Raw genomic sequence first — 955 nt, 5'->3', positions numbered from 1 at the left:
TCTCTCTCTATATATGTATATATATATAATTTTTTTTCTTTTAAATATATATATATATATATATATATATATATATATATATGTATATACATATAGAGAGAGAGAGAGAGAGGGAAATACTTTTTTAAACATGTTTTTACCTCATTTTTACCTTCTTTTTTTCTTCTCTTCATGTTTTCCTTCTTTCCTATGCTGCTGCTTCTTATTTTTCTTCTTTTTCAGACCCTATCATTGCACTATTGCTTATTCAATACCACCAGCAGATGGAGACACTATATTACAACATTAGTTGTGAGCAGCAGTTTGTACAAACAAATGCCTCATAGCTGATGTCCTATCCACCTAGGCACATAGGCACCACCTATTGTCTATTGCCTGCAGTAGGGGCCCACTGGACTAGCCAGCAAGCAGCTGCAGCAAATAAACAGATAATCTTTCTTTCCAACACTGAAACCTGGTGGTGCATTTAATATATGCTATCAGATAGGGGACATATCAGATATTAAACTGATATAAACAGACACCACATTTGATACCAGCCAAAAGGAAGGATGAGAAGTGATAACTGTGAAAGGGGAGGAACCAACGCTGTCCCCTTCACATGCACCATCACTACTTGTAGGAAGGGAGGCTGGCTGGCAGCCTCCCATACACACTCTGGCTGGGTGGCAGTCACCCACCAGTACACACAGCAGACCCTAAACCCATATCATTATTGCTAAGCAGGAAGATGGGAGTCCATTTCACTCTGATGGACCATTTTTAAATGCAATCCATAACCTGGCTTTGGCAGGAACCCTTCTTACTCCTCCTACTTGCATTTGATACTGGGTTTAGGATCTGCATAGGAAACACACACACACACACACACACACACACACACACACACACACACACACATACAAGCACACACTTACCTGTGTTGCCTGCTGACGCCTCCTTGGCTGTCCCCAAA

Source organism: Hyla sarda, unplaced genomic scaffold (assembly GCF_029499605.1).
Source record: "Hyla sarda isolate aHylSar1 unplaced genomic scaffold, aHylSar1.hap1 scaffold_981, whole genome shotgun sequence".
Taxonomy (NCBI): Eukaryota; Metazoa; Chordata; class Amphibia; order Anura; family Hylidae; genus Hyla; species Hyla sarda.
Note: the sequence above shows the minus strand (reverse complement) of the source record.